The 24,310-nt window shown below is 39.8% G+C and overlaps 1 non-coding gene across 1 annotated transcript; it reads right to left on the bottom strand.

The window, feature by feature from the left end:
• Positions 1–13,867: 13,867 nt before the first annotated feature.
• Positions 13,868–13,975, bottom strand: LOC112761131 (small nucleolar RNA R71). Its single transcript, XR_003181540.1, has one exon. It is a non-coding gene; the product is annotated as a small nucleolar RNA R71 (small nucleolar RNA).
• Between the last annotated feature and the right edge of the window lie 10,335 nt (positions 13,976–24,310).

Here is a 24,310-nt window from a genome sequence, read left to right as displayed (position 1 = left end):
TTGAAGAGCTTATTTACTTTTGATTAAGTGGACAAGAATCATATAGTTGCATTTATTTATATATGTGTAGGTTTGCACTGCATTTCATGAGTTTCTACATGTTCATACTTATTTCCTTATCTCCTTCAATTAAGCATGAGGACATGCTAATGTTTAAGTGTGGGGAGGTTGATAAACCACTATTTTATGGTTTATATTGTGTTAATTGTGTGGTTTTATCATGATCCTTACCCACTTATTCATTAAATTAGCATGCATTTAGATTTCCTTCCTAAATTTATTACATGTTTGAAAACTGCTTCCTAGAGACTTTAATTATTTATTTTTAATTCTCCTATATTCCATTCGATGCCGTGATCTGTGTGTTAAGTGTTTCAGACTTTATAGGGCATGAATGAGTTGGAGATTGGAAAGGAAGCTAGCAAAAAATGGAAGAAACACAAGAATTTGAAGAGATAACCAGCGAGAAGTGACGCGGTCGCATGGCTCACGCGACTGCGCGAAGGAGAGCAAATCGCAGTGACGCGGTTGCATGGCTCACGCGGCCGCGCGAATTGGAAAAGTTCTGCCGACGCGGTAGCATGGACGACGCGAACGCGTGGCGAGGAAAAGCGCGAATGACGCGTCTGCATGGATGACGCGATCGCATGACATGTGCGATCTGCATAATCTGCAGAATTCGTTGGGGGTGATTTTGAGCCCTATTTCGACCCAGTTTTCGGCCCGGAACAGCAGACTAGGGTCAGAGAACATGCAGAAACAATTAACAGATTCATTCAGAGACAATTGGAGATCTAGTTTTTACTCTCTTAGGTTTTTCTCTCTAGGTTTTAGAATTTTAATTTTCAATTGGTCTTAGCATTGGAACATTGAGAAGAGTTATTCCCTCATCAAGACTTCGTCATTCTAGTTCGTTTTCTCAACTTGGTTTTATTCTTCCATGTTCCTTGTTTTGTTCAATTTTGTTATTTGAATACTTTTATGATTATTTAATGCATGGATTATTTCTTTTTAATTTAATTTCAATTCCAATAATCATGTCTTCTTTTAATTCCCTTTCATATGCTATGGATTCTTTATTTACAATGCGTGAGTAGTTTCCTTACTTGATGGGGAGTTGATTAAAATGAACTCTTGAGTTGGAAGGATTAAAGAGAAATTTGTAATTGGGTTAAATGTTGGATTGCTATCCTGTCACCAACGCCAATCCCTTTGAGTTAAGTAGGTTGCAACTTGTGAACAGATCTGGCATTCCAGCTTGTTTGACTTTCCCTTACTTAGTAAAGGATAACCAAACAGAACAACCATTAATTATAAATTAATCTTACAATCACTCCACCAATAATAGAAATTCCAACCAATCAACTCCCAGTCAAGGCTTTTATTCATATTATTTAACTTTCCTCAATTTACATTCCAATTTACTTAGCTCAACTTCTTGGAACATCTGATTAATAAGATAGCACACTTTTCTGCAACTCGTTGGGAGACGACCTGGGACTTAAAACTCCCAGTAATTTTTAATTTAATTCTCTGTGACATATTTCTAAATTGATAGGCAGATTTTCGGTGAGTTAAAAACTATACTTGCAATGTAACCATTTTAATGATTTTTAATTCACCAGCTTCTGCGTCTCATCAATTTTTGGCACCGTTGCCGGGGAGTTGCAATAGAGTGCTAATTTTATTAATAAGATCCTGCTAAGGTTGAAGCATTGATGAATTGGGAGCGACCAACTTCAGTGACGGAGATAAGGAGTTTCCTAGGTTTGGCGGGTTATTATCGGAGATTCATTAAGGGGTTTTCACAGCTCGCCTTACCTTTAACCAAGCTAACTAGGAAGGATGTACTTTTTTGTTTGGACTCCTGAGTGCGAGGAGAGTTTTCTTGCATTGAAGAAGAGATTGACTACCGCACCTATGTTAGTGTTGCCTTAGCCGAGTGAACCATTCGAAGTGTACTGTGATGCATCGCTGAAGGGTTTAAGGTGCGTGCTGATGCAGCACCGTAAGATCGTGGCATATGCCTCACGGCAGTTAAGGCCGCATGAGATGAATTATCCGACTCACAACTTAGAACTTACTACTGTAGTATTTGCTCTAAAGATCTGGAGACACTATCTCTACGGCATTAAGTTTCAAGTTTTCTAAGACCACAAGAGTTACAAGTACCTCTTTGAGTAGAAAGAGCTGAATATGCGTCAGAGGAGATGGATGGAGCTTCTAAAAGACTATGACTTCGAGTTGAACTACCATCCTGGAAAGGTGAATGTTATGGCGGATGCCTTGAGTCGGAAGTCTTTATACACTGCTTGGATTCCAAGGGTTGAAATTGGGAGTCAGAGAAGAGTTTGGGACCTTATGCTTAAGTCAGCTACGGATTTCAAGTGATTTCAAAGATGAACTCCTAAAAGCTCATCAGAATGACAAATAGTTGTATAAGGTTTTGCTGGCAATTGAGCAAGGCAAACATTGGAGAGTGTCAGAAGATAAGGATGGTTTATGGAGGTTTAAAGACTGGATTATTGTGCCGGATATCGGAGATTTGCGACAAAACATCTTGAAGGAAGCTCATAAGAGCGGATTCTCAATCCATCCGGGAAGCACCAAGATGTATCAAGATTTGAAGACAATGTTCTGGTGGCCAAGGATGAAAAATGATATGGCGTTGCAAGTTTCCAAGTGCCTAACTTGCCAGAAAGTTAAAATTGAACATCAGAGACCATCAGGAACCCTTCAGCCTTTGGAGATTCCACAGTGGAAATGGGAGAGTATTGCAATGAACTTCATGTTGGGTTTACCTAGAACTCGAACGGGTTGTAATGCCATTTGGGTGGTTGTGGATCGGCTGACCAAGTCGGCTCACTTCCTCTCCATTTGGATAAGTTGTACAATGGTGGAGTTAGCACGGCTATACATTAAGGAAATTGTGAGATTACACGACGTACCTTCAACTGTTATATTCGACAGGGATCCTCGATTCACCTCAAGGTTCTGGGGAGCCTTTCAGCAAGCATTTGGCACTAAATCGAGTCTAAGCACTGCATATCACCCTCAAATAGATTGTCAGTCAGAAAGAACAATCCAAACTTTGGAGGACATGCTGAGAGCTTGTGTTTTGGACTAGCTGGCAAGCTGGGATCGATATATGCCCTTAGTGGAGTTTTCTTATAACAACAGCTACCATGCGAACATCGGAATGGCTCCGTATGAGGCTCTATATGGTAGGAAATGTCAATATCTGCTATGCTGGTATGAAGCTGGAGAAAGGAGCTTGTTAGGGCCTGAAATGACAATTGAAACCACAGAGTAGATAAAGAAAATCCGTAACCGAATGCTTATAGCTCAAATTCGTCAGAAAAGCTATGCTAATCAAAGGCAGAAGCCTTTGGGGTTTAAGGAAGGAGAGCATGTCTTTCTGAAAGTTACTCCAACCACCGGAGTGGGAAGACCCATTAAGACAAAGAAACTGAATCCCCATTACATTGGACTGTTTGAGATCCTGAAAAGAATTGGACCAGTGGCTTATAGGATCATCTTACCGCCGCATCTTTCGAACCTGCACGACATGTTTCATGTATCGTAGCTTTGTAAATACACTTCTGATCCAAGTCATGTCCTGGAACTGGAATCAGTTCAAGTAAGAGAAGATCTGACGCTTCCAATAACCCCAGTTAGGATTGATAACACCAGTATCAAGCAGTTACACGGAAAGGAGGTCTCATTAGTGAAACTAGCTTGGAGTCGAGCTGGTATTGAAGAGCATACTTGGGAGCTTGAGTCAGATATGCGGAAGGACTACCCACACCTCTTTTCAGGTATCTGAATCTGAATTTTGAGGACAAAATTCTTAATTAGGTGGGTAGGATGTAAACCCCGCTAAAATTAGTAAATAATTAGTCAATAAATTGAATTTTAACAAGGAAAATTAGAAATGAAAATCTTATATTAAAATAGGATAGAACTCTTTAAAACGAGAATTTTGACATTAATTTCAAAGAATTCAGCCCAAGATTGGGCCAGACAGGCCGAACCGGTTGAACCAGGCCTGAACTGGGCCTGTGGGCCCAACCGGACCCATCACTTAAAGAAGACACAGCTTCCCTTTCCCTTCTCTTTTCATCCATGCTGCCATAGTTGGAAGGGGAAGAGGAGAGCTTCCAAAACCCTAACCTCCACCACAAACTACCAGAATTCCTTCATCAAATCTCAGATCGCCGTACCGTTTGCGGCCACGCGTCCACCGTATCGAGCTTTACCACTTTCTTGGATCAATTTTATAGGTAAGCCTCAATCTCACCCCAGCCTCTCTATCCCTTAATTTTCAAAAATTAAAGGGAACCTTGTTGAAATTTTGCTTGATTTGGTGCTCTAGGTTCAATTTAGCTTGTGGAGCTTAACGGATTTAGTTCGTTTAGTCTGTGGGTACGATGAGAGTCCTAAACCCTAGCTATTTTTTGTTTTGATGTTGGATATTGAGTTGTTAGGTATATTGGTGCACGAAATCACAATCACACTTTTGCAATTCCGCACAACTAACCAGCAAGTAATACCTTACGTGAGTAAGGGTCGATCCCACGGAGATTGTCGGCTTGAAGCAAGCTATGGTTATCTTGTAACTCTTAGTCAGGATATCAATAATAATTCTCAGTTTTAATTGGAATGAGTAAAAAAACATGGATTAAATAATACTTGTTATGCAGTAATGGAGAACAGGTTGAGGTTTTGGAGATGCTCTGTCTTCTGAATCTCTGTTTTCCTACTGTCTTTTTCTTCACGCACGCAAGGCTCCTTCCATGGAAAGCTGTATGTTGGTGGATCACCGTTGTCAATGGCTACCATCCGTCCTCTCAGTGAAAATGGTCCAGCTATGGGTTTCGTAGGGCTAATCATCTGTCAGTTCTCACTAGTGTTGGAGTAAGATCCATTGATCCTTTTGCACACTGTCACTGCGCCCAACATTTGTGAGTTTGAAGCTCGTTACAGTCATCCCTTCCCGGATCCTACTTGGAATACCACAGACAAGATTTAGACTTTCTGGATCTCAAGAATGCTGCCAATTGATTCTAGCTTATACCACAAAGACTCTGATCTCACAGATTTGAATGCTCTGTTGTCAGGAGCGGCAATCAAACTCGTGAACCAGAAACCCAAGAGATACACACTCAATCTAAGGTAGAAAGGAAGTGGTTGTCAGGCACGCGTTCATAGGTTGAGAATGGTGATGAGTGTCACGGATCATCACATTCATCATGTTGAAGTGCGAGTGAATATCTTAGAATAGAAACAAGCGTGATTGAATGGAAAACAGTAGTAATCGCATTAATCCATCAAGACACAGCAGAGCTCCTCACCCCCCAACTATGGAGTTTAGAGACTCATGCTGTAGAAGATACAAAATTCAGATGTAAAATGTTATGAGGTACAAAATAAATCTCTAAAAGTAGTTTTTATACTCAACTATTAACCTAGGTTTACAGAAAATGAGTAAGCTAAGATAGATAGTGCAGAAATCCACTTCTGGGGTCCACTTGGTGTGTGTTTGGACTGAGCACTGAAGCTTTCACGTGCATAGGCTATTCCTGGCGTTGAACTCCAGCTTTTGTGCCAGTTTGGGCGTTTAACTCCAACTTTTATGCCAGTTCTGGTGTTTAACGCCAGAAAAAGGTAAGGAGCTGGTGTTTAAACGCCAGTTTGCAGTCCTTTCAAGTGCAGGAGGGTCAGAATCCAACAGCATCTGCAGTCCTTTTTCAGCCTCTAAATCAGATTTTTGCTCAGGTCCCTCAATTTCAACCAGAATTTACCTGAAATTATAGAAAAACACACAAACTCATAGTAAAGTCCAGAAATGTGATTTTTGAATAAAAAATAATAAAAATATAATAAAAAGTGACTAAAATATACTAAAAACTATGTAAAAACAATGTCAAAAAGGGTATAAATTATCCGCTCATCACAACACAAAACTTAAATTGTTGCTTGTCCCCAAGCAACTAAAAAAAATAGGATAAAAAGAAGAGAATATACAATGAATTTCAAATATCAATGAAGCTCAGTTCCAATTAGATGAGCAGGACTTGTATCCTTTTTGCTTCTGAATAGTTTTGTCATCTCACTTTATCCTTTGAAGTTCAGAATGATTGGCATCTATAGGAACTCAGAATTTAGATAGTGTTATTAATTCTCCTTGTTCAGTGTGTTGATTCTTGATCACAGTTACTTTATGAGTCTTGGCCGTGACTCTAATCACTTTGTTTTCCAGTATTACCACCGGATACATAAATGCCACAAACACATAACTGGGTGAACCTTTTCAGATTGTGACTCAACTTTGCTAGAGTCCCCAATTAGAGGTGCCCAGAGTTCTTAAGCACACTCTTTTTGCTTTGGACCATGACTTTAACCACTCAGTCTCAAGCTCTTCACTTGGACCTTCATGCCACAAGCACATGGTTAGGGACAGCTTGATTTTGCCGCTTAGGCCAGGATTTTATTCCTGTGGGTCTTCCTATCCATTAATGCTTAAAGCCTTGGATCCTTTTTACCCTTGCCTTTTGGTTTAAAGGGTTATTGGCTTTTTCTGCTTACTTTTTCTTTTTCTTTCTCTTTTTTTTTTGCCAAATTTTTTTTCGCAAGCTTTATATTCACTGCTTTTTCTTGCTTCAAGAGTCAATTTTATGATTTTTCAGATTATCAATAACATTTCTCCTTTTTCCTTATTCTTTCAAGAGCCAACAGTTTTAACATTCGTAAACAATAATATCAAAAATATACATTGTTCAAGCATTCATCCAGAAAATAAAAAGTATTGCCACCACATCAAAATAATTAGATTATTTTCAAGATATAATTCGAAATTCATGTACTTATTATTCTTTTTCAAATAAAAATATTTTTCTTTTAAGAAAGGTGAGGGATTTATGGGATTATTCATAGCTTTAAGACATATACTCTAAATTTTATTGATTATGGAATAGAAATAAGACATGAAATAAGCATAAAAACAAACAAATAATAATAAAAGAAAGGAAATTAAAGACATAAAAATAAATGACTCTAATACTAATGCTCATGTAACTCTTAAAATAGATCTCTAATAACAAAAGTTATCACAGAGTTAGGACTCAACAACCTGCATTGGGAGAGGCAAGTGCTCCTTCAATTTGTAGGACGCCTGGCTCTTCAAGGGACAGCTTCTGGCGCTTTAGCTCCTGTAGCTCACGCCCCTTGCTTTTCTTGCTCCTTAAGCAATTTGCAAAGCATGCTATTTTGATTTTGCTGTTCCTCCTTAAGTTGATCCATAGCTTCTTGCAGCTTGGTGACAGATGCTTCTAGGCGGGTCCAGTAGTCAATATGAGGGATTTCTGGGAGGAACTCCTACGCCCTCCTTTTGATGGAGTTATCTTGCACTTGTTTTCCTTCCATTGACTTCTTGGTGATTGGGTGCTTGACTGGGATGAACTCATCTACTCCCATCTTCACCCCAGCATCTTTACATAGCAGAGAGATTAAGCTTGGGTAAGCCAATTTGGCTTCAGTGGAGTTCTTATTTGCAATTGTGTAGATCTCACAAGAAATTAGATGATGAATCTCCACTTTGTTTCCCAGCATAATGCAATAAATCATCACTGCTCTTTTGACAGTGACCTCAGAGCGGTTGCTAGTGGGAAGTATAGAATGCCCAATGAAGTCCAACCAGCCCCTAGCGACTGGTTTGAGATCTCCTCTCTTGAGTTGGTTTGGGACACCTTTTGAGTTGGTTATCCACTTAGTTCTAGGGAGGTATATGTCCTATAGAACTTGGTCCAAATGCTTATCTACTCTCACCATTCTCCTATTAAAGGATTCTGGATCATCTTGCAGTTGAGGCAGCTTGAAGACCTCTCTTATTTTGTCAAGGTGGAAGTAAATAATCCTCCCTCTGACCATAGTTCGAAAGGTATGGAAGGCAGTTCCAGCCATTCTCTGCTTATCTGTCAGCCATAGATTTGGTAGAATTCCTGAACCATGTTTCTTCCCACCTTTGTCTCAGAATTAACTAGAATTTCCCAGCCTCTGTTTTGAATCTGCTCTTGGATCTCCGAATATTCTTCTTCTTTCAGATCGAATTTAACTTTCGGGATCACTGACCTCAGACCCATTATTTTTGTGGTAATGGTCTGCATGTTCTTTGGTTAAGAACCTCTCTTGATTCCAAAGTGGCTTTGGAGTATTCTCTTTCTTGCCTCTTGAAGTGGTTTGTTTTCCCTTAGGAGCCATGATCTTAATGAGTCTTAGCTCGGTGATCACGGAAAAATACACCAAACTTAGAGGTTTGCTTGTCCTCAAGCAAAAGAAAGGAAATGAGAGGAATAGGAGGAGAGTCAAATTCGAGTTGTGGAGGAGAGGGGGTGGCCGAACGTGTATTTAAAGTGGAGGAGTGGGATTTCGAGAATTTTGAAAAAGATATGATAGAAAGATATGATTGGTAAAAAAAATGAATCATGATATGAAAAAGATGAGATTTTAAAATTCAAAAGATATAAAAAAGATATAAAGAAGTTAAATCTGAAAATTTGTTGATGCATCTAAGAATTAAAAGAAGATATAATGAGTTGGAAGAGATTTGGAAAGGAATTGAAAAGATAAATGAGTTTTTGAAAAAGATTTGGAAAGGATTTGAAAGAAAATTGAAAAGGGATTTAGAATATTATTAAATTTTTGAAAATTGAGTGTGAGTGATGAAAATTTGTAACATGTTTATGCAGAAAATTATGAATTAAAACATGAAAGTTTGATAAAATTTGAAGTGGAAGCAAAATCTCCTCCCCCTACCTTTTCTGGCATTAAACGCCCAGAATCGTATCCATTCTGGCGTTGAACGCCCATATGTTGGCCATTGTGGGCGTTTAACGCCCAGCCAGGTACCCTGGCTGGCGTTAAACGCCAGAAATCTTTATCACTGGGCGTTTTTCTAAATGCCCAGGATGCTGTAACTCTGGCGTTAAACGCCCAGAATGGTGCCCATTCTGGCGTTTAACACCCAGGAAGGTATCTTTACTGGCGTTAAACACCCAGAATGGTACCCATTCTGGCGTTTAATGCCCAAAATACCCCTTACTGGCGTTTTCATGCCAGTGAGCTCCTTTTCTCTGCTTTATGCTCTGAATCCTTCTGTAACTATGTGAACTCCTGCAATTGATAATTAACCTTGAAAAGAATTTATATCAAACTCCTATAATTATTATTTAAACAACAAATAAACTTTGCTAATGGCTAGGTTGCCTCCCAGCAAGCGCTTCTTTATTTTCTTTAGCTGGACTTTACTGAGCTTTAATCTAGTCTCAGTTTTTAGAATTCTTGCTCAACATTGCTTTCAAGATAATGCTTTACTCTCTGTCCATTAATAATGAACTTTTTGTCAGAGTCAATATCCTAAAGCTCTACATATCCATATGGTGACACACTTGTAATCACATACCCCTCCACCGGGATTTTAATTTCCCAAGGAATAATCTGAGCCTAGAGTTAAACAGCAGAACCTTCTATCCTGGCTCAAAGACTCTGGATGATAGTTTCTTGTCATGCCACCTTTTTGCTTTCTCCTTGTAAATTTTTGCATTTTCGAAAGCATTGAGTTTGAATTCCTCTAGCTCATTCAACTGGAGCAATCTTTTCTCTCCAGCTAACTTGGCATCAAGGTTTAGGAATCTGGTTGCCCAGTAGGCTTTGTGTTCCAGTTCCACTGGCAGGTGAGAAGCTTTTCCATACACAAGCTGGTATGGAGAGGTCCCTATAGGAGTTTTGAATGCAGTTCTGTATGCCCATAGAGCATCATCCAGACTCCTTGCCCAATCCTTTCTATGGGTACTTACAGTCTGTTCCAGGATTCGTTTTAGTTCTCTATTTGAGACTTCAGCCTGCCCATTTGTCTGTGGATGATATGGAGTTGCCACTTTGTGGTTAATTCCATATCGAATCAGAGCAGAGTCAAGCTGTTTATTGCAGAAATGAGTCCCTCCATCACTGATTAGTATTCTAGGGACACCAAATCTGCTGAAGATATGCTTCTGGAGGAACTTCAGCACTGTCTTAGTATCATTAGTGGATGTGGCAATTGCCTCTACCCATTTAGATACATAGTCTACTGCCACCAGTATGTAAGTTGATGAGCGGATAATTTATACGCTTTTTGGCATTGTTTTTAGTATGTTTTTAGTATATTTTAATTAGTTTTTATTATATTTTTATTAGTTTTTAAATAAAAATCACTCTTCTGGACTTTACTATGAGTTTGTGTGTTTTTCTGTGATTTCAGGTATTTTCTGGCTGAAATTGAGGGACCTGAGCAAAAATCTGATTCAGAGGCTGAAAAAGGATTGCAGATGCTGTTGGATTCTGACCTTCCTGCACTCAAAGTGGATTTTCTGGAGCTACAGAAGCCTAATTAGCGCACTCTCAATTGCGTTGGAAAGTAGACATCCTGGGCTTTTCAGAAATATGTAATAGTTTATACTTTTCCCGAGATTTGATGGCCCAAACTGGCGTTCCAAGTCAGCTCAAGAATTCTGGCATTTAACTCCAAAACTGGCACAAAAGCTGGAGTTAAATGCCCAAACTGGCACAAAAGCTAGCGTTTAACTCCAAGAAAAGTCTCTACACATGGAAGCTTCAATGCTCAGCCCAAGAACACACCAAGTGGGCCTGGAAAAAGATTTCTGCATTAATTACTTATTTCTGTAAACCCTAGGCTACTAGTTCACTATAATAGGACCTTTTGCTATTGTATTATGAAGAATCTTTGGACGTTTATTCCCTAGACCTTGGGTGCTGGCCATTCGGCCATGCTTACACCATTATCACTTTTGTATTTTCAACGGTGGAGTTTCTACACACCATAGATTAAGGTGTGGAGCTCTGCTGTTCTTCATGAATTAATACAAAGTACTATTATTTTTCTATTCAACTCAAGTCTATTTCTTCTCCAAGATATTCATTCGTTCTTCAACTTGATGAATGTGATGATCCGTGACACTCATCATCATTCTCACCTATGAACATGTGCCTGACAACCACCTATGTTCTACTAGCAATGGCATGAATGCGTATCTCTTGGGTTTCTAATCTAGGATTGGAACCTTCGTGGTATAGGCTAGAATTATTGGCGGTCATTCTTGAGATCCGGAAAGTCTAAACCTTGTCTGTGGTATTCCGAGTAGGATCTGGGAAGGGATGACTGTAACGAGCTTCAAACTCGCGATTGTGGGGCGTGTGACAGACGCAAAAGGATCAATGGATCCTATTCCGACATGATCGAGAACCGACAGATGATTAGCCGTGCGGTGACAGCGCATTTGGAACGTTTTCACTGAGAGGACGGGAAGTAGCCATTGACAACGGTGATGTCCAACATAACGCTTGCCATGGAAAGAAGTATGAATGATTGGAAGAAGGCAATAAGAAAGCAGAGGTTCAGGAGGAACAAAGCATCTTCATACGCTTATCTGAAATTCCAACCAAAGAATTACATAAGTATCTCTATCTTTATCTTATGTTTTATTTATCTTTTAATTATCAATTCTTCATCACCATCTGAATTACCCTGACTGAGATTTACAAGGTGACCATAGCTTGCTTCAAGCCGACAGTCTCCGTGGGATCGACCCTTACTCACGTAAGGTATTACTTGGACGACCCAGTGCACTTGCTGGTTAGTTGTGCGGAATTGTGACAAAGTGTGATTCACGTTTGAGAGCTCCAAGTCCTTTGGCGCCATTGTTGATGATCACAATTTCGCATACCAAGTTTTTGACGCCATTGCCGGGGATTGTTCGAGTTTGGACAACTGACAGTTCATCTTGTTGCTTAGATTAGGTACTTTTCAGAATTTTTAAGAATGAATTCTAGAGTTTCAAGGTGATGTTCTTAGCATCACAAAAGCTTATTGATTCTCATCAATTTAGCTGCTGAATGTAATGTCCTGCTGAAGCTTGGCCAAACATGTCTAATCTTTTTAGACTGAAGCTTTAGACTAACATTGCATGATTCATGGAATTCTCTTTAAAATTTTTGAATCTCTTTATTTTCTTTTTCCATATAAGTTTCAAAAATCACAAAAAAATTTATAAAATCATAAAAATCAAAAAATATTTTATGTTTCTTGTTTGAGTCTAGTATCAATTTTTAAGTTTGGTGTCAATTGCATTCTTCTTGCATTTTTCGAAAACATGCAATATGTTCTTCATTAATCTTCAAGTTGTTCTTGATGATTTCATTGCTCTGATCTTTAAATTCTCTTGTTTTGTGTGTTTTGTTGTTTCTCATATGCATTCTCAATTTGTTAGTGTCTCTTATATGAAAATTTTTAAGTTTGGTGTCTTGCATGCATTGTTTATTTGATCTTAGTTGCATTTTTATTGTTTCTCATCATTAAAAATTCAAAAAATTTTTCAAAACTATGTCTTTTCAAGTCAATAATACAGAGAATTGATGATTCAGAACATTCAGCAGAGGAATCAAACAGAAAAAGCTGGGCGTTCAAAACGCCCAGTGAAGAAGGAAAACTGGCTTTTAAACGCCAGCCAGGGTACTTGGCTGGGCGTTTAACGCCCAAAAAGGTAGGATTTTGGACGTTAAACACCAGAATGGATGCCATTCTGGGCGTTTAACGCCAGGATGACACTACAGGGAAGATTTTGTTTTTAATCCAAATTTTTTCAAATCTTCATAATTTTTCAAAATCAAATCTTTTTCAAATCATATCTTTTCAATCATATCTCTTCAAAATCAATTTCTTTCCATTCTTTTTATTTATTACTATTTTCGAAAATCCTTGCTAAAATTAATGATTTACTTCAAAATTTTCAAGTTGTTACTTGCCTATTAAGAAAGGATCAAACTTTAAATTTTAAGAATCATATCTTCTAATTTCTTGTTAGTCAAGTAATCAACTTTAATTTTAAAACTTTCTCTTTCTTTAAATTGATTTTCAATCATATCTTTTCAATCATATCTTTTTAATTTCTAATTTCAAAATCTTTTTCAAAAATCACTTTATTTCTTTCCCAATCTAAATTTTCGAAAATCTCAATCAAAATTTCAAATTTCTTTTTAATTATTTCAAAATCTTCTTAATTTATTTTTGAAAATTCTTCCCCTCTTCTCACATCCTTCTATTTAAAGGACTAACACTCCTCCTCAAGGTACAATTCGAACTCCCTCCTTCTTTATATGTTCGAATTCTCTTCTATCTACCTCCTCCTTCTATTCTTCTTTTCCTCTGACACCTCAAGGAATCTCTATACTGTGACATAGAGGATTCCTTACTTTCTTGTTCTCTTCTCTTTCATATGAGCAGGAACAAAGTAAAAGGCATACTTGTTCAAGCTGATCCTGAACCTGAAAGGACCTTGAAGAGAAAGCTAAGAGAAGCTAAAGAACATCTCTCTTTAGAGGGCCTAACAGAACTTTTCAAGGACGAAGAAACCATGGCAGCCGAAAACAACAATGCCAACAATGCAGGGAAGGTGCTTGGTTACTTTACTGCACCTACTCCCGACTTCTATGGGAGAAGCATCTTAATCCCTGCCATTGGAGCAAACAACTTTGAGCTTAAGCCTCAATTAATTTCTCTAATGCAATAGAATTGCAAGTTTCATGGACTTCTATTGGAAGATCCTCATCAGTTCTTAGCTGAATTCTTGCAAATCTGTGACACTGTCAAGATCAATGGGTTGAACCTGAAGTCTACAGACTTATGCTTTTTCCTTTTGCTGTAAGAGACAGAGCTAGGACATGGTTGGACTCACAACCTAAAGAAAGCCTGAACTCTTGGGAAAAGCTAGTCAATGCCTTCTTGGCAAAGTTCTTTCCACCTCAAAAATTGAGCAAGCTTAGAGTGGAAGTCCAAACCTTCAGACAGAAGGAAGGTGAATCCCTCTATGAAGCTTGGGAAAGATACAAGCAATTAATGAGAAGATGTCCTTCTGACATGCTTTCTAAATGGAGCATCATAGGAATTTTCTATGATGGTCTGTCTGAACTATCCAAGGTGTCATTGGACAGCTCTGCTGGAGGATCTCTTCATCTGAAGAAGACGCCTGCAGAAGCTCAGGAACTCATTGAAATGGTTGTAAATAACCAATTCATGTACACTTCTAAAAGGAATCCTGTGAATAATGGGACAAATCAGAAGAAATGAGTTCTTGAGATTGATACTCTGAATGCCATATTGGCTCAGAATAAAATATTAACCCAACAAGTCAATATGATTTTTCAGAGTCTGTCTGAAATGCAATCAGCAACAGACAGTACTAAGGAAGCTTCCTCTGAAGAAGAAGCTTATGATCCTGAGAACCCAGCAATGGAAGAGGTGAATTACATGGGAGAACCCTATGGAAACACCTATAATCCTTCATGGAGAACTCATCCAAATCTCTCATGGAAGGATCAAGAGAGACCTCAACAAGGTTTCAACAACAATAATGGTGGAAGAAACAGCTTTAGCAATAGCAAACCTTTTCCATCATCTTCTCAGCAACAAACAGAGAATTCTAAACAGAGCCACTCTGATTTAGCAACCATTGTCTCTGATCTAATCAAAACCACTAAAAGTTTCATGACTGAATCAAGGTCCTCCATTAGAAATTTGGAGGCACAAGTGGGTCAGCTGAGTAAGAAAATTACTGAACTCCCTCCTAGTACTCTCCCAAGCAATACAGAAGAGAATCCAAAGAGAGAGTGCAAGGCTATAAACACGTCTCACATGGCCAAACCTGGAGAGGAGGAAGAGGCAGTGATCTCCACTGAGGAAGACCTCAATGGACGTCCACTGACCTCCATGGAGTTCCCTAATGAGGAACCATGGGAATCTGAGGCTCACACAGAGACCATAGAGATTCCATTGAATCTACTTCTGCCATTCATGAGCTCTGATGAGTATTCTTCTTCTGAAGAGGATGAAGATGTTACTGAAGAGCAAGTTGCTAAGTACCTTGGAGCAATCATGAAGCTAAATGCCAGGTTGTTTGGTAATGAGACTTGGGAGGATGAACCTCCATTGCTCATCAAAGAACTGGATGACTTGACTAAGCAGAGATTACCTCTGAAGAGACAAGATCCTGGAAAGTTCTCAATACCTTGTACCATAGGCACTATGACCTTTGAGAAGGCTCTGTGTGACCTAGGGTCAAGCATAAACCTTATGCCTCTCTCTGTAATGGAGAAGCTAGGGATCATTGAGGTACAAGCTGCAAGAATCTCACTAGAGATGGCAGACAATTCAAAGAAACAGGCTTATGGACTTGTAGAGGATGTCTTGGTAAAGGTAGAAGACCATTACATCCCTGCTGATTTCATAATCCTAGAGACTGGGAAGTGTATGGATGAATCCATCATCCTTGGCAGACCCTTCCTAGCCACAGCAAAAGTTGTGATTGATGTTGACAGAGGAGAATTGATCATTCAAGTGAATAGAGACTCCCTTGTGTTTAAAGCTCAAGGATATCCCTCTGTCACCATGGAGAGGAAGCATGAAGAGCTTCTCTCAATACAGAGTCAAACAGAGCCTCCACAATCAAACTCTAAGTTTGGTGTTGGGAGGCCACAACCAAACTTTAAGTTTGGTGTTGAACCCCCACATTCAAACTCTAAGTTTGGTGTTGGGAGGTTCCAACATTGCTCTGAACATCTGTGAGGCTCCATGAGAGCCACTGTCAAGCTATTGACATTAAAGAAGCGCTTGTTGGGAGGCAACCCAATTTTTACTTATCTATATTAAATTTCTATTTTTTTGTTATTTTATGTTTTCTATAGGTTGATGATCATGTGAAGTCACAAAAAAAAACAATTGAAAAATCAAAAATAGAAGGAAAAACAGAATGAAAAACAAAACACCCTAGAGGAGAAACTTACTGGCATTTAAACGCCAGTAAGGGTAGCAGAATGGGCGTTAAACGCCCAGTCTGGCACCATTCTGGGCGTTTAACGCCAGAAATGGGCATCGGACTGGCGTTTAACGCCATGAATGGGCAAGAAGCTGGTGTTAAACGTCAGAAATGGGCAGCAGCCTGGCGTTTAACGACAGGATTGGCAGCAAGGGGCGTTTTGCACGCCACATGGTGCAGGGATGAGAAATCCTTGACACCTCAGGATCTGTGGACCCCACAGGATCCCCACCTACCCCACCTCTCTCTCTCTTCTTCACCCATTCACCAATCACCTCAATACCTCTTCCCCAAAATCCCCTCACCTATCAAATCCCACCATTCTCTTCACCACTCACATCCATCCTTCATAAAACCCCACCTACCTCACCATTCAAATTCAAACCACTTTCCCACCCAAACCCACCCATAATAGCCGAACCCTTACCCTCTCTCCACCCCTATATAAACCCATATTCACTCCTTCATTTTCACATAACCTAAACACTACTTCTCCCCCTTGGCCGAAATACTAAGCCCCTCCATCTCCTCTATTTCTTCTTCTTCTACTCTCTTCTTTCTTCTTTTGCTCGAGGACGAGCAAAGCTTCTAAGTTTGGTATGGTAAAAGCTAAAGCTTTTTTTGTTTTTCCATAACCATTAATGGCACCAAAGGCCGGAGAAACCTCTAGAAAGAGGAAAGGGAAGGCAGAAGCTTCCACCTCCGAGTCATGGGAGATGGAGAGATTCCTCTCAAAGGTGCATCAAGACCACTTCTATGAAGTTGTGGCCAAGAAGAAGGTGATCCCTGAGGTCCCTTTTAAGCTCAAAAAGGGCGAATATCCAGAGATCTGACATGAGATCCGAAGAAGAGGTTGGGAAGTTCTCACCAACCCCATTCAACAAGTCAGAATCTTAATGGTTCAAGAGTTCTATGCCAATGCATGGATCACCAAGAACCATGATCAAAGTGTGAACCCGGACCCTAAGAATTGGCTTACAACGGTCCGAGGGAAATACTTAGATTTAAGTCCGGAAAATGTAAGGTTGGCGTTCAACTTGCCCATGATACAAGGAGATGCACACCCATACACTAGAAGGGTCAACTTTGATCAAAGGTTGGACCAAGTCCTCATGGACATCTGTGAAGAGGACGCTCAATGGAAGAGAGATTCAAGAGGAAAGCCTGTTCAATTGAGAAGGCATGACCTCAAGCCCGTGGCTAAGGGATGGTTGGAGTTCATCCAACGCTCAGTCATCCCTACTAGCAACCGGTCTGAAGTTACTATAGACCGGGCTATCATGATTCATAGCATCATGATTAGAGAGGAAGTAGAAGTTCATGAGGTTATATCCCAAGAACTCTACAAGGTGGCGGACAAGTCCACTACTATGGCAAGGTTAGCCTTCCCTCATCTCATTTGTCACCTCTGCAATTCAGTTGAAATTGACATAGAGGGAGACATTCTCATTGATGAGGACAAGCCCATCACTAAGAAAAGGATGGAGCAAGTGAGAGAACCTCACCAAGAGCATGAGGAAACTCCTCATCATGAAATCCGTGAGATGCCTCAAGGGATGCATTTTCCTCCACAAAGCTATTGGGAGTAAATCAACACCTCCCTAGGAGAATTAAGTTCCAACATGGGACAACTAAGGGTGGAGCACCAAGAGCATTCCATCCTCCTCCATGAAATTAGATAAGACCAAAGAACCATGAGAGAGGAGCAACAAAGGCAAGGAAGAGACATTGAGGAGCTCAAGCACTCCATAAGATCTTCAAGAGGAAGAACAAGCCGCCATCACTAAGGTGGACCCATTCTTTAATTTCCTTGTTCTTTATTTTTCTGTTTTTCGAATTTTTATGCTTATGTTTATTTATGTTTGTGTCTTTATTACATGATCATTAGTGTCTTAGTGTCTATGCCTTGAAGCTATGAAAATGAATTCATCACCTTTCTTTAAAGAAAAATGTTTTTAATTGAAAAAGAAAAAGAAGTGCATGAATTTCAAATTTTAAAACAGTTTAATTATCTTGATGTGGTGGCGATACTATTGTTTTTCTGAATGAATGCTTGAACAGTGCATATTTTTGAATTTGATTGTTTATGAATGTTAAAATTTTTGGCTCTTGAAGGAATGATGGGAAAAGGAGAAATGTTATCTGATGATCTGAAAAATCATAAAATTGATTCTTGAAGCAAGAAAAAGTAGTGAAAAACTTGCAAAAAAAAAAGAGAAGAGAGAAAAGAAAAAAAAAAGAAAAGCAAGCAGAAAAAGCCAATACCCCTTTAAACCAAAAGGCAAGGGTGATAAAAAGGATCCAAGGCTTTGAGCATCAGTGGATAGGAGGGCCCACAGGAATAAAATCCTAGCCTAAGCGGCTAAACCAAGCTGTCCCTAACCATGTGCTTGTGGCATGAAGGTGTCAAGTGAAAACTTGAGACTGAGCGGTTAAAGTCGAGGTCCAAAGCAAAAAGAAGAGTGTGCTTAAGAACCCTGGACACCTCTAATTGGGGACTCTAGCAAAGCTGAGTCACAATCTGAAAAGGTTCACCCAGTTATGTGTCTGTGGCATTTATGTATCCGGTGGTAATACTAGAAAACAAAGTGCTTAGGGCCACGGCCAAGACTCATAAAGTAGCTGTGTTCAAGAATCAACATACTTAACTAGGAGAATCAATAACACTATCTGGATTCTGAGTTCTTATAGATGACAATCATTCTGAACTTCAAGGGATAAAGTGAGATGCCAAAACTGTTCAGAAGCAAAAAGCTAAAAGCCCCGCTCATCTAATTAATACTGATCTTCATAGATGTTTTTGGAATTCATTGTATATTCTCTTCTTTTTATCCTATTTGATTTTCAGTTGCTTGGGGACAAGCAACAATTTAAGTTTGGTATTGTGATGAGCGGATAATTTATACGCTTTTTGGCATTGTTTTTTGTATGTTTTTAGTATATTTTAATTAGTTTTTATTATATTTTTATTATTTTTTAAATAAAAATCACTCTTCTGGACTTTACTATGAGTTTGTGTGTTTTTCTGTGATTTCAGGTATTTTCTGGCTGAAATTGAGGGACCTGAGTAAAAATCTGATTCAGAGGCTGAAAAAGGACTGCAGATGCTGTTGGATTCTGACCTCCCTACACTCAAAGTAGATTTTCTAGAGCTACAGAAACCCAATTTGCGGGCTCTCAATTGCGTTAGAAAGTAGACATCCTGGGCTTTTCAGCAATATTTAATAGTCTATACTTTGCCTGAGATTTGATGGCCCAAACTGGCGTACTAAGTCAGCTCAGGAATTCTGGCGTTTAACTCCAAAGCTGGCCCAAAAGCTGGAGTTAAACGCCCAAACTGGCACAAAAGCTGGCGTTTAACTCCAAGAAAAGTCTCTACACATGGAATCTTCAATGCTCAGCCTAAGCACACACCAAGTGGGCCTGGAAGAAGATTTCTGCATTAATTACTTATTTCTGTAAACCCTAGGCTACTAGTTCACTATAATAGGACCTTTTGCTATTGTATTATGAAGAATCTTTGGACGTTTATTCCCTAGACCTTGGGGGCTGGCCATTCGGCCATGCTTACACCATTATCACTTTTGTATTTTCAACGGTGGAGTTTCTACACACCATAGATTAAGGTGTGGAGCTCTGCTGTTCTTCATGAATTAATACAAAGTACTATTATTTTTCTATTCAACTCAAGTCTATTTCTTCTCTAAGATATTCATTCGTTCTTCAACTTGATGAATGTGATGATCCGTGACACTCATCATCATTCTCACCTATGAACATGTGCCTGACAACCACCTATGTTCTACTAGCAATGGCATGAATGCGTATCTCTTGGGTTTCTAATCTAGGATTGGAACCTTCGTGGTATAGGCTAGAATTATTGGCGGTCATTCTTGAGATCCGGAAAGTCTAAACCTTGTCTGTGGTATTCCGAGTAGAATCTGGAAAGGGATGACTGTGACGAGCTTCAAACTCGCGATTGTGGGGCGTGTGATAGACGCAAAAGGATCAATGGATCCTATTCCGACATGATCGAGAACCGACAGATGATTAGCCGTGTGGTGACAGCGCATTTGGAACGTTTTCACTGAGAGGATGGGAAGTAGCCATTGACAACGGTGATGCCCAACATAAAGCTTCCCATGGAAAGGAGTATGAATGATTGGAAGAAGGCAATAGGAAAGCAGAGGTTCAGGAGGAACAAAGCATCTTCATACGCTTATCTGAAATTCCAACCAAAGAATTACATAAGTATCTCTGTCTTTATCTTATGTTTTTTTTATCTTTTAATTATCAATTCTTCATCACCATCTGAATTAGCCTGACTGAGATTTACAAGGTGACCATAGCTTGCTTCAAGCTGACAGTCTCCGTGGGATTGACCCTTACTCACGTAAGGTATTACTTGGACGACCCAGTGCACTTGCTGGTTAGTTGTGCGGAATTGTGACAAAATGTGATTCACGTTTGAGAGCTCCAAGTCCTTTGGTGTCATTGTTGATGATCATAATTTCGCATACCATAAGTGTTTGAGTATGATGATGGGAATGGCCCCATGAAGTCAATACCCCATACATCAAACAACTCAATCTCTAAGATCCCTTGCTGAGGCATGGCTTAACCATGAGGCAGATTACCAGCTCTCTGGCAACTGTCACAGTTACGTACAAACTCTTGGGAGTCTCTATAGAGGGTAGGCTAGTAGAAGCCACATTGGAGAACTTTTGTGGCTGTTCGCTTACTTCCGAAATGTCCTCCATATTGTGATCCATGGCAATGCCATAGGATTTTCTGTGCCTCTTCTCTAGGCATGCATCCTCGGACTGCACATCTCTTAAAGAGATATGGTTCATCCCACAAGTAGTACTTTGTATCAGAAATTAATTTTTTTATTTGCTGTCTACTGTACTCTTTGGATATAAATCTCACAGCCTTATAGTTTGCAATGTCTGCAAACCATGGTATTTCCTGAATGGCAAAGAGTTGCTCATCCGAAAAGGTTTCAGAGATCTCGGTTAGGGGAAGAGACGCCCCTGCTACTGGTTCTATCTGGGACAGGTGATCAGCTACTTGGTTCTCTGTCCCTTTTCTGTCTCTTATTTCTATATCAAACTCTTGCAGAAGCAACACCCATCTTATGAGCCTGGGTTTTGAATCCTGCTTTGTGAGTAGATATTTGAGAGCAGCATGGTCAGTGTACACAATCACTTTTGATCCTACTAGATAGGATCTAAACTTGTCAATGGCATAAACCACTGCAAGCAGCTCTTTTTCTGTGGTTGTGTAATTCTTCTATGCGTCATTTAGAACACGGCTGGCATAGTAAATGACGTGCAGAAGCTTGTTATGCCTTTGTCCCAATACTGCACCAATAGCATGGTCACTGGCATCACACATTAGTTCGAATGGTAATGTCTAGTCTGGTGCAGAAATAACTGGTGCTATGACCAGCTTAGCTTTCAGAGTTTCAAATGCCTGCAGACACTCCGTGTCAAAGACAAATGGCGTGTCAGCAGCTAGCAGATTGCTCAGAGGTTTTGCGATTTTTGAAAAATCCTTTATAAACCTCCTATAGAATCCTGCATGCCCCAGAAAGCTTCTGATTGCCTTAACATTGGCAGGTGGTGGCAATTTTTCAATTACATCTACCTTAGCTTTATCCACATTTATTCTTTTGTTCGAAATTTTTTTCCTAAGGACAATTCCTTCAATCACCATAAAGTGACATTTCTCCTACTTTAAAACCAGGTTAGTCTCTTGGTATCTTTTCAGAACAAGTGCTAGATGGTCAAGACAGGAGCTAAATGAGTCTCTAAATACTGAGAAGTCATCCATGAAGACTTCCAGAAATTTTTCTACCATATCAGAAAAGATAGAGAGCATGCACCACTGAAAGGTTGCAGGTGCATTGTATAGACCAAATGGCATCCTTCTATAGGCAAATACTCCAGATGGACATATGAATGCTGTTTTCTCTTGATCCTGAGGATCAACTGCAATTTGGTTATAACCTGAATAGCCATCCAAAAAGCAGTAATAATCATGACCTGCTAGTCTTTCTAGTATCTGGTCTATGAATAGTAAAGGAAAATGATCATTTCTGGTGGCTGTATTGAGCCTTCTGTAGTCAATACACATACGCAACCCTGTAACTGTTCTTGTAGGAACCAGTTCATTTTTTTCATTATGAATCACTGTCATACCTCCCTTCTTTGGGATGACTTGGACAGGGCTCACCCAAGGGCTATCAGAAATAGGATAAATAATCCCAGCCTCTAGTAATTTAGTAACCTCTTTCTACACCACTTCCTTCATGGCCGAATTTAACCGCCTCTGTGGTTGAACCATTGGCTTAGCATCATCGTCCAGTAGGATCTTGTGCATGCATCTGGCAGGGCTAATGCCCTTAAGGTCACTTATGGACCACCCAAGAGCTGTCTTGTGTGTCCTTAGCACCTGAAGTAGTGCTTTCTCTTCCTGTGGCTCTAAGGCAGAGCTTATGATCACAGGAAAAGTGTCATCTTCTCCTAGAAATGCATATTTCAGGGATGGTGGTAGTGGTTTGAGCTCGGGTTTAGGAGGCCTCTCCTCTTCCTGAGGAGTTTTCAGAGGTTCTTCCGTTTTCTCTGGTTCCTCCAGATCAGGCTGAACATCTTTAAAGATGTCCTCTAGCTCTGATTCGAGACTTTCAGTCATATTGATCTCTTCCACCAAGGAGTCAATAAGATCAACGCTCATGCAGTCATTTGATGTGTCTGGATGCTGCATAGCTTTGACAGCATTTAACTTGAACTCATCCTCATTGACTCTTAGGGTCACTTCCCCTTTTTGGACATCAATGAGAGTTCGTCCAGTTGCTAGGAATGGTCTTTCTTGAATGAGAGTTGCACTATCGTGCTCCTCTATTTCCAGCACTACAAAGTCAGTGGGAAAGGCAAATGGCCCAACCTTGACAATCATGTCCTCAATTATACTTGATAGATATTTAATGGAGCTATCAGCAAGTTGGAGGCATATCCGGGTTAGTTTGACCTCTTCAGTCAAGCCAAGCTTTCTGATAGAAGATGCAGGGATTAGGTTGATACTTGCCCCAAGGTCACATAGAGCTGTCTTGGTATAAGTACCCTCTAATGTGCATGGTATCATAAAGCTTCCGGGATCCTTAAGCTTCTCTAGTAAGCTTGTTAGAATGACTGCACTGCATTCTTCGGTGAGAAAAACTTTTTTAGTTTCTCTACAATCCTTCTTATGACTTAAGATCTCTTTCATGAACTTAGCATAAGAGGATATTTGCTCAAGTGCCTCTGCTGAGATATTCTGCAAAGCTGGCAAATTGTTTATCCTGTTCCGCTTGGCGGAGTTTCTGAGGATAAGGTATTTTGGCTTTATATTCTTCAACCTTAGTTGCTGCAGGTTTATTTCCTACAGAGGCAGGTTGAGAAGCCTTCTTGAGGGAGTTATTATCGGCACTTGTATGTGTCTGATCCCTCATTGGCGTTTGAACGCCAGGATAGGGAGATGGATGGGCGTTTAACGCCAGATTCCTACCATTTTCTGGCGTTTGAACGCCAGAACTGGACATGGATTGGGCGTTTAACGCCAAATTCCCACCCTTTTCTGGCATTTGAATGCCAGAATTATTCCTCTCTGGGCTCTTACTGTCCTCAGAGGGATTTTGGGCAATGGTCTGCTCATCCTCTGTCAGTTGTTCCTTTCTTGGCTTTCTACTATTTTGAGTTGAGACATTCAATGTCTTCCCACTCCTTAATTGAACAGCTTGGCATTCTTCTGTTATCTGTTTAGATAGCTGCTGTCTTGTTTGATCCAATTGTGCTTCCATATTCTGGTTGACATTTTTGGTTCTTGTAGCATTTTCTTAAATTCTGCGAACTGTTTTGTTATAATGAGCAGTTGCTGATTGAGTTCAACAACTTGTTCTTGAGGACTAAGTTCAGTGGATACTGCTTTAGCCTCTTCTTTCAGGGAGGACTCACTGCTTAAGTACAGATGCTAATTTCTAGCAACTGTATCAATGAGCTCTTGAGCGTCTTCAATTATCTTTCTCATGTGTATAGATCCACCAGCTGAGTGATCTAGAGATATTTGAGCTTTTTCTGTAATCCCATAGTAAAAGATGTCTAATTACACCCACTCTGAAAATATTTCAGAGGGGCATTTCCTTAGCATCCCTCTGTACCTCTCCCAGGCATTGTAAAGAGATTCATTATCCTCTTGTTTAAAGCCTTGGATGTCCAGCCTTAGCTGTGTCATCCTTTTTGGAGGGTAATATTGATTCAAGAATTTGTCTGATAACTATTTCCATGTTCTTATGCTTGTTGTGGGTTGGTTATTTAACCACCTCTTAGCTTGATCTTTTACAGAAAATG

The sequence above is a fragment of the Arachis hypogaea genome, chromosome 16, assembly GCF_003086295.3.
Source record: "Arachis hypogaea cultivar Tifrunner chromosome 16, arahy.Tifrunner.gnm2.J5K5, whole genome shotgun sequence".
NCBI lineage: Eukaryota > Viridiplantae > Streptophyta > Magnoliopsida > Fabales > Fabaceae > Arachis > Arachis hypogaea.
The sequence above is the reverse complement of the archived record's forward strand: the minus strand, read 5'-3'. Positions and strand labels throughout refer to the sequence as shown.